Source organism: Mesoplodon bidens, assembly GCF_964165515.1.
Source record: "Mesoplodon bidens genome assembly, chromosome: 3".
In the NCBI taxonomy this organism is placed as follows: domain Eukaryota; kingdom Metazoa; phylum Chordata; class Mammalia; order Artiodactyla; family Ziphiidae; genus Mesoplodon; species Mesoplodon bidens.
In genome coordinates, this window is record NC_138178.1 from 78590036 (window position 1) to 78599937 (window position 9902).

The 9902-nt window shown below is 35.4% G+C and overlaps 1 pseudogene across 1 annotated transcript; it reads right to left on the reverse strand.

Annotated features, from left to right (window-relative positions):
* Positions 1–7856: 7856 nt before the first annotated feature.
* Positions 7857–9547, reverse strand: LOC308614627 (dnaJ homolog subfamily C member 7-like; annotated as a pseudogene). The gene has a single exon. The product of its transcript is annotated as a dnaJ homolog subfamily C member 7-like (transcript).
* Between the last annotated feature and the right edge of the window lie 355 nt (positions 9548–9902).

Below are 9902 nucleotides of genomic sequence, written 5' to 3' on the forward strand. Positions count from 1 at the left end.
GTATATTTCTTTTTGCAGTAAGGTAACATTTGTAGCATTAATCTCTTTTTCACTATTTAAAACTAATAAAATCTATTTATTAGGTATTGAAATAAGTGTATTAGTATCCTGTGGCTTTTGTAATAAATTACCACAAAAAAATGTTGGCTTATAAACAAGACTTTATCTCTTTCTTTTCACTATTTAAAACTACCTTCTAGGCTGAGTCATTTTCTACCAGCAAAGAGAGTCCCAGAAGAACTAAGATCGATTTATTCTAATTTCTTTTCTTTTCTTCTGTTATTCAATTCCTGTTGTGATAATGGTACTGAGGAGTGAAGACTTTGAGTGTCTAGAACTATGCTAAGGAACTCAGTATGAAGTTTACACAGTAAACTCTAATATTCTCTGTTAATATCCCCATTGTATAGATGAGTAAACAGAGGCACAAGAGAGATTGAGTTACTAGTCCTAGGCCTAACAGGAAGAATCCAAATCTTTACACAACATGGTACGATTGTTGCCCTAACAAGTATTATTGTGATTAAAAGTGATACTCTTTTGTTTAAGTGAGAGATGATTACGGTTATTACTTTTGCTTTAAAGATTCTCATTACTGGATAAGTGAACCCACATAGACTTGTGAAAAGGAAACATCCCTAAACCAGGATACAGACCTGATACCCTAGCAGAAGATTTTGAAAATATGTCACCCTAGGTCACCAGATGGTGCAATGTTCATCTCAGTATTGATGACACTACTACAGAATAGGAAAAAATCTATGTGTAAAAAGCTATTTATTAGGTGTCGAAGCAAGTGTATTAGTATCCTGTGGCTTTTGTAACAAATTACCACACACACACACAAAATGTTGGCTTAAAAACAAAAGAAATTTATCTCTCAAAATTTTGGAGGCCATAAGTCTAAAATCAAGGCGTTGGCTGAACCACATTTCTACTGAAAGTTCTAGAGGAGATTCCTTCCTTGTCTCTTTTAACTTCAGATGGTACCATATATTCCTTGGCTTGGGGCTGCAAAGATCTAATCTTTGCTTCCATCTTCACATGGTCCTTTTCTCTCTGTATCTGTTTCTGGTGTGTCTCTTTTAAGGAATCTTGTCATTGGATGTAGGTCTCATCCATATAATTCAGGATGAGCTCATCTCCAGGATCTTTAACTTAATTACATCTGCAGAGATTATTTTTCCAAAAAAGGTCACATTCACAGGTTCCAGGAATTGAAATGTACCTTTCTGGGACCATTATTTAAACTAATTCATCTAAAAAAAATCATCCAAGATTCTATGATTCTATGAATTGCATTTAAAAAAAAAACAATCGGTGGGGAAAGCATCTACCCTCTTTACACCATGTGGCAATAGACACCGCCATTCATGCTGTAGTTCCTGCCTGACTCATGATTGCATTGTGCACAAGGATATTGGTCACAATTTTAGGATGACTTTCCCATGTTTTATGCTATGATCAGGCTAGAAAGTAAGCTAGTGATTGGAATCAGAATGCAGGGCTTTTGAGTTTTTCCACCTCACCAGTAATTCTGACCTGAAGTGTTCAGATCCCAGAGGTCTGGGAAAGCAGCAATAAGAGACCATGGGCTATTTCCTGTATTTTGAAGAGCCTAATTGAAATTGTTCATTTGCTTATAGGCAAGATGTGCAGGATAACCAAAATGTCAATCTCTTCTGTTTTGGACTGGAATAGAATGAACTCAATGTAGTAACACTGACTGACCCCCTAGGATTTTAAGTGATGACTAGCCATCATATAGATGTTGTCTTTGTTCATTTCAAAAACAGAAAAGTCTTGCAGCCACTATGGAAAATAGTATGGCGGTTTCTCAAAAAAACTAAAATATAACTATTGTATGACCCAGGAATTCCACTCCAGGGTATATATCTAAAAAAAAAATGAAAACACTAATTTGGAAAGATACATGCACCCCAATGTTCATAGCAGCATTATTTACAATTGCCAGGATATGGAAGCAACCTAAGTGTTCAACAGATGAATGGCTAGAGAAGATGCACTATATATGCACAATGGAATACTACTCAGCCATAAAAAAGAATGAAATTTTGCCATTTGCAGCAACATGGATGGATTTGAAGGGTATTATGCTAAGTGAAATAAGTCAGATAAAGAGAGAAAAATGGTGTATGTTATCACTAATATGTATAATCTAAAAAATACAACAAACTAGTGAATATAACAAAAAGGAAGCATTCTCACAGACATAGAGAATAAACTAGTGGTTACTAGTGGGGAGAGGGGAGTGGGGAGGGGCAAGGCAGAGGTAGGGGTTTAAGAGGTACAAAGTACTATGTATAAATAAATAAGCTGCAAGAATATATTGTATACCACAGGGGATATAGACAATATTTTATAATAACTATAGATGAAGTACAATCTTTAAAAATTGTGAATCACTCTTGTACACCTGTAACTTATGTAATATTGTACATCAACTATATATCAATTTTTTTAAGTTAGAAAAAACAAACAGAAAAGTTTGGTCAGAGTTGTTCAAGATACTCTGCTTACATGTACTCTGTTATGTGCTTTAGCAAAAACTACTGTGTGTTGGGAATGAAAAGAGAAGGAGAGGTCATAATGATAACTACAATGTTTATTCCTCACTTGTACATCATATTAAAGCAGAGTTTCATGAGCTATCTGAATCAGTGATGCACTTTCACCACCTGCACCTTGTAATTTCAGTAATTGAAGATAGCGATACTCATACCCTAAAGATTGAAGACTTCTACTACAAGGACATTTTTTAGTGAGCCTGACTTCCAATTTCTTTGATAAAGATACATTTATTTTATCTTGTAAGCCATTCAGGATAGATAATTAATACCGGGATCTAGTTTGAACATGGAAAAGACAAACTGTGGAGACAAGAGTCCATATATCTGTCTGTTTTACTGGCTATGGAGACAGCAATTCTAAGATCAAAAGCAATGAACTGAGATGGTAATCAGGCTGGTGAGAAAAAAAGCTTGGTAGGGACCGCTTTAGTGAGTAATCTTAGCAGCTTTCTGTTGACGCACAGCCCATGATTCAGACCTCATAGCGTGTGACAGCAGAGACCTTGAATCTCTGACCATCTCCTTACTCTGACAACAGGGATTTTATCAGAGGTCTCTGTAAGCCTGGGACTTTGGGCATGTATCATATCCATTCCATCTGAACAATTACTATAATCTTCTATCCCTGAGCTCATAATGGTTATGCAATTTCCCCAGAATGTTGGGTACTTTACCTTCAACTCTCGTGTGGAAGTTTTCCATACTGAGGAGATAAGAACAGTATGGCTCTTTATGACATCTCTCTCATAAATATGCATTTGAAAGCACTGCAAGGTAGCATGGGTCTATGGTTAAAAATGAGGTGTCTGGTCTCAGTTGTGACTTCATGGCCTGAAGTTGCTGAAAGATTTGGTGATTGTCCAGTTAATTTGATCAATGCTGACAGCATAGTCATCCCACTCCAATGCAAAATGTGTCTGTTTCACTTCACATTTTATAATAACATGTTATTAAGATATACTTCCATACCATACAGTTTACTAATTTAATATATACTCTCCAGCATTTTTTAAAGATTTTTTTTTGATGTGGACCATTTTTAAAGTCTTTGTTGAATTTGTTACAATGTTGCTTCTGTTTTATGTTTTGGTTTTTTGGCCGTGAGGCATGCGGGATCTTCGCTCCCCAACCCGGAATTGAACCTGCACCCCTTGCATTGGAAGGCAGATTCTTATCCAGGGAGGGCCCTCTCCAGTGTTTTTTAGAATATTCAAAAAGTTGCATATAGATCAGCCCTATCTAACTTCAGAACATTTTCATCACTCCAAAAATAAACTCCATAAACGTTAACAATCACTCCTCATTCCCCCGCCCCACCCCCGTCCCCATCCTCTGGCAACCATTGATATAATAATTTCTGTCCCTATGGATTTGCCGCATTGAATGTATGTGGAATCACATAGTATGTGATCTTTTGTGTCTGGCTTCTTTCACATAACATGGTATTTTCAAGGTTCATCTAAGTTGTAGCACATATCCAGAGCTTCATTCTTTTTTATGACTAACATTCCATCGTCTGCATGTACTGCATTTTGCTTATCCTTTCATCAGTTGATAGACATTGGGGTTATTTCCACTTTGGGGCTATTATTAATAATGTTTTAAATTTTATCATTATTATTAATAGCAATTATTATTTACTATTAATATATTTTTGTATAATTTGTTATGTGAGCATATTTTTTCATATCTCTTGGGAGTATACCTAGGAGTGGAATTTCTGGGTTATATGGTAACTAAGTTTAATATTTTTGAGGAACTGGCAAACTGATTTCCAACATAGTTTCATAATTTTGCCTTCCCACCAAATATCAATGGATGATATTTCAGTTTCTTCATATCCTTGCCGAAACTTGTTATTGCCCATCGTTTCTATTATGGTCATAATAATGTGTGTGAAATGGTATTTTATTGTGGTTTTGATTTACATTTCCTTGATGACTAATGACATTGAGCATTTTCATTACTTACTAGCCATTTTTATATCTTCTTTTGGGAAATGTCATTTTAGAACCTTTGCCATGTTTTCATTGGGTTTTTAAAAAACGTTTTCATTGTTAAGTTGTAATAGTTTTCTAAATATTCAGAAAATAGTTCTTTATCAGATACATGGTTTGCTAACACCATGATTTTCTAACATCATTGAATTCGCTTTTCATTTATTTGATGGTGCTCTTTGAAGCACATTTTTAATTTTGATAAAGTTAAATTTATCTATTTTTTCTTGTAATTTTGCTGTCATATCTAAGAAACTGTTATCCAATTCAATGTCATGAAGAACTCTGCCTATGTTTACTTCTCAGAGTTTTATAGTTTTATCATCTACATTTATCCCTCCCTTTCATTTAGAGTGCACTTTTGTATATGGTAGGTGGTAATGGTCAAACTTCATTCTTTTGCATGGAGATATCCACTTGTCACAGCTCCATTTGTTGAGAAGATTGTCTTTTCCCCATTCAGGTTTCTTGGAACCCTTGTCAAGAAATCTATCCCCATAAGGGTAAAGACTTATTTCTGGACTCAATTCTATTTCATTCATCTACATGTCTATTCTATGTCTGCACCACATTATTTGATTACTGTACTTTTGTAGCAAGTTTTGAAATCAGGAAGTGTGAACCCTCCAACTTTGTTATTTTTCAAGATGGTTTTGCCTATTCTCAGTCTCCTGAGTTTCCAAGTGAGTTTTGGAATTTTTCAGTTTCTGCAAAGAGGTCATATGGTATGCTGATAGGGAGCACATTGATTTTTCAGAACAATTTGAAGAGTAATGACATTTTAACACTATTAAGTGAACATGGCATGTCTTTCCATTTATTTAGAACATCTTCAATTTATTTCAGTGATATTTTTCAGTTTTCAGTGTATTAGTGATGCACTTCTTTTTTAAAATTTATTTCTATGTATTTTATTATTTTATGGTCTTGTGGATGGAATTATTTCTTAAATTTATCTTTGAAATTGAATTTTTTATATTGTTCATATTCTGCAATCATGTTTAACTCATTTATCAACTGCAGTAGTTTTGTGGTGAGTTTGGTAGGATTTTATACACAAGATCATATCATCTGCAAATAGTGGTAGTTTTATATCTTCCTTTCCAATCTGGATGTTCTATTTCACTTTCTTGTCTAATTTTCCTATCTAGAATCTCCAGTACAGTGTTGAATAGAAGATATGAGATTGAAATTCGTGTCTTGTTTTGATCTTAAGGGAATGCATGCAGTCTTTTACCCTTAGATATGAAGTTAATTGTGGATTTTCCATTGCTGCTCTTTATAAGGTTAAGCAAGTTCCATTCTACTCCTAGGTTTGTTATGTGTTTTATCATGAAAATGTGTTGAATATTATAAAATTTTTCTGCATCTTTTGAGCTAATTATATGAATTTTGTCCTTTATTCTATAATATGGAATGTATTAATCAACTTTAGTATGTTGAACCAGCCTTGAATTTCTGTAGCATATTCCATTTTGTTATGGTGTTTAAATCTTTATATATGCTCTGGGTAACAGTGGCCTTATAGAATGAGTTGGGAATTGTTTCTCATCTGTATTTTCTTTGGAAAGGTTTGTGAATGATTGTTGTTAATTCTTTTTTTAAATATTTGGTAGAATTCACTATTTGGTAGAATCTATGTGGGTGGGCTTTTCTTAGTGGAAAGAATTTTTGTTACTAATTCACTGTCTTTACTTGTTATAGGTTTATTTATATCTTCTATTTCTTCTTAAAACAGCTTTAGTACTTTGTATCTTTCTATGAATTTGTTCATTTCTTCTAGATTTTGAGTTTGATGGCACATAATAGTTCATAATATTCCCTTATATTTTACTTTCTATATATGTCTTAGGTGATGTCCTTCTTTTATTCCTAATTGGAATTTTCTTTCTTTCTTAGTTAGGCTAGGTAATGGTTTGTCAATTCTGTTGATCTTTTCAAGAACCAACTTTTTATTTTGTTGATTTTCCTTATTGTTTTTCTTCTTTATTTTTCATTAATTTCTGCACTAATCTGTATTATTTCCTTCCTTCTGCTTGTTTTAGTTTTAATATTCTTTCCTTTTACTACTTTTTTCCCTAGTGGAAGGTTAAGTTATTAATCTAAGTTCTTTTTTAATATAAATATTTACAGCTGTACATTTTCTTCTAATGACTGCTTTAACTATGCCTCATAAGTTTTGTGTTACCATTTTAATTCAGTTCAAAGTATTTTGTAATTTCCCCTTGAATTATAGGGGAAATTACAAAGAAGAATCCCACTGATTCTTCTCAGCCCATTCATTACTTAGGAACATGTTTAATTTCTGCATATTTCTAAATTACAAAACGATTGCTCCAATGAGCTCCATTCCTACTCCCCTCATCTCCACTGTATGGACATACAAATTACAAATGTATACACTATAAACATATCAGCACAGTTTTATAAGGATTGCTTTATGCAGTTTTTAAAAATCAGAGAGGATTAGAAAAGTGTTACAAATGAAAATACACTGATACTGTCTTTTATATTTACCCATGTATTTACCTCAACCAGTGTTCTTTATTTCTTCATGTGGATTTAAGTTACTGTTTAATATCCTTTTATTTCAGCTTGAAGTTAAATGTTTTATTATTTCTTGTGGAGCAGACATGCTATCCATGAATTCTCTGATTTTATTTACTTGAGAATGTCTTAATTTCTCCCTCATTTTTCAAGGTTAATTTTGTCAGATGTAGAATTCTTAGTTGACAATCTTCTATTTCAGCACTTTAAACATGCCATCCCACTGCCTTCTGACCTTCCTGATCCCTAATGAAAAGTCAGATGTTATCTTACTAAAAGATAGCTTGCAGATGATACGTTGCTTTTCTCTTGTTACTTCTGCATTCTTTCATTATCTTGGTTTTCAGCAATTTGACTAAGATGTCTCTAAACATGTATCTCCTTGTGTTGATTCTACATAGAATTTATTGAGCTACTTCGATTACAGTATAATAATTTTTGGTCAAATTTGGGACGTTTGGGACCATTCCATCTTCAGATAGTCTTTCTACACCTTTCTCTCTCTCCAGTGCTTCCGGGGCCTACATTAGCCATATGTTGGTATGCTTGATGCTGTCCCATAAGAACCAAAAGGCCCTGTTGTTTTTATTTATTCCTTTTTCATTTTCTTTCTCAGACTGGATAATCTCAATTGACCTTTATTCATGATAACTGATTCTTCCTTCTGTCAATGTAATGCCTTGTTGAGTCCCTCTAGTGAATGTTTTATATTAGTCATTTTACTTTCCAACTGTAGAATTTCTACTTGGTTTGTTTTTTTTTTTTGTTGTTGTTTTGTTTTGTTTTAATAAAGTTAAACAGTAAAACAAAAATTCACAAGCTGCCCTGTCCACCCCCCACCTCCCTCCCCTACCCACAGTCTTTGGTACTGGCTCACTTTCCTTCACCCCACTCACATAGACACTGGGTATCCAACTGATAGAACGAAACTGCTCTAAGTACGTGGATCATGATGAAGGGAGGAGGCGAACTGTGTCCACATTAGAGGTTAAACTGAGCAAGTCTGCATTTTCTGGGCTCTGGATGGTCTCCTTTCATTAGCCAAATTGAAAAAAGAAGTTCCCTGCACCAGATGCTTCAAAGCTGAAGCCCCCAGGACTGCCAAAGAATGCCTTGAAGATATTGTTTGCATCAAAATCACCCATATTCATGCCCTCTTCATCCAGGTCTTGTTCACTGTCATAGCGAGTCTTTTTCTTGGGATCAGCGAGAATGGTAAAAGCTTCTCTGACTTCCTTGAACTTTTTCTCCTCCTCCTTCTGAACTTCAGCAATGGCTCCACTGTGCTGATCTGGATGGTGCATCAAGGCCCGTATCCAATAAGCTTTCTTGATCTCGTCCTCAGAGGCATTCTTGTCTACTCCAAGAATCTTGTAGTAATCTTTCCTCTTACTCTTCTTCAGTTCCAGCTGTGCAATTTTTAGGAGCTGTTTGTGTTCTTTTGTTTTCTCCATCTGATATACTTTTTCATAGTCCCACACTGCTTCTTCATAGTGTTCTGTGTCCATGTAACACTGACCTCTTCTCAAGTAGGCTTTTATATAAGTGTCATCAAGCTTCACTGCATTTGTGCAGTCTTCTGTTGCATCATCTAGTTTCCTAAGCTTGGAATTAACCATACCCCAATGACAGTAGAGTTTAGCATTTGTTTTTGTATTATTGGGGTCTATCCCCAGGGCTTCTGTGTACAGTTTACATGCTAGCTTGTAATTTCCTTCTTTAAATGATTTATCCCCATCTTCTTTCTTTGCTTTAAGTGCTTTGGCATTTCTGCAAGTGATGCAGGCCTTCTCATGGTCAGGAGCCATCCTGAGAGCTTGGACAAGAAAACTGAACCACCTTCTCAATACAATCTTCATAATCAAGGCAAAGACCTCGTACATACAGAACATCGGCATTGGTGGAATCCATTCGTAAAATGTCACTGGCCACACACTGTGCTTCTGGATAATGACCCAGCATTGCTAAACATTCTGCTTTGAGGATTTTGAAGCGATGGCAGGCAGGGGCATATACTAGGGCATGGCCCATGCAAAAAACAACCTTCCGAAAATCCCACTTCTCAAAATCCTTTTCTGCTATTTTCTCATATTCTATGACTGCACTGGCATTCTTGAACTCCTGTTGTGCCTGAGCATTTTTTTGACCCAGTTCTAGGTCTCTCTGGAAACTACGACATGCCGCCATGGCATTCCCTAGAGATAGGTGGCATTTGTCCTCTCGTAGATGTCCCTCACTGACTCCTGTGCATCTCCAAGAGCTTCCCGGAACTTTCCGAGCATCATCAAGGTGGCTGCTCGATTCCCGTAATAGCTAGCATTTTTAGGACACATATCTCTTTGCTTCCTCGTCATATAGCAGCTCTGGTTCGATCGCCACCATTACCACATTGCACTCCGGGGCAGCTGCCATCTTACCTCCGGAACCCTCTACTTGGTTCTTTTTTAAACTTCCTATCTCCTGACTGATGTTCTTTATTTGGTGACACATATTTCTCATTTTTATATAAGTTTTCCTTTAGTTCTTTACATGTATTTATGATAGCTGATTTAAATTCGAGTAAGTTTAACATCTTACTAGAATTCTCAGGGTCAGTTCCTATTGGCTGCTTGTTTTTCCCATTGCCTGTGTATGGGTTATACTTTCCCGTTTCTTTGGGTATCTTGTAAGTTTTTATTGACTACCTAGGCATTTAGAATAATGTGCTGTGGCACCTTTAGAAATCCAATTCTCTCTCCCAGGAGGGTTTGTTGTCATTGTTATTTGT